Source organism: Etheostoma spectabile, chromosome 4 (genome assembly GCF_008692095.1).
Source record: "Etheostoma spectabile isolate EspeVRDwgs_2016 chromosome 4, UIUC_Espe_1.0, whole genome shotgun sequence".
In the NCBI taxonomy this organism is placed as follows: domain Eukaryota; kingdom Metazoa; phylum Chordata; class Actinopteri; order Perciformes; family Percidae; genus Etheostoma; species Etheostoma spectabile.
In genome coordinates this window covers 32,386,304-32,386,522 of record NC_045736.1, presented here as the reverse complement: position 1 = coordinate 32,386,522, position 219 = coordinate 32,386,304, and the positions used below count along the sequence as shown (strand labels likewise).

At 48.4% G+C, this 219-nt stretch overlaps 1 protein-coding gene and 1 long non-coding RNA gene across 16 annotated transcripts in view; one reads left to right on the top strand and one right to left on the bottom strand.

Moving 5' to 3' along the window:
- ptprt (protein tyrosine phosphatase receptor type T) overlaps positions 1-219 on the top strand; it is a 385,704-nt gene that overhangs the window by 270,664 nt on the left and 114,821 nt on the right. The gene's annotated exons all lie outside the window — the stretch shown is intronic.
- The window catches only part of LOC116687717 (uncharacterized), a 113,842-nt gene that overhangs the window by 96,654 nt on the left and 16,969 nt on the right, over positions 1-219 (bottom strand). The window lies entirely within an intron of this gene.

The window sequence follows — 219 nt, the reverse complement described above, 5'->3', positions numbered from 1 at the left end:
ACTGGAGGTGGAAGGGGGGGTGGAGGGTTGCACTCTCTGCCTGCAACGACAGCTGATGGCAAAGGGAGAAACAGATTTTTTAAAGCAGGGTTGTGAATCTGTGATTGGCCCTTCCAATTTGTATACGATTCTGATTGGTTTAGCAGGAAGGTGAACGCCTCCACCAGCTGATGGGAGTTAGGTAGAGCATTTATTAAGAGTGAGGTCTTCCTGAAAGGA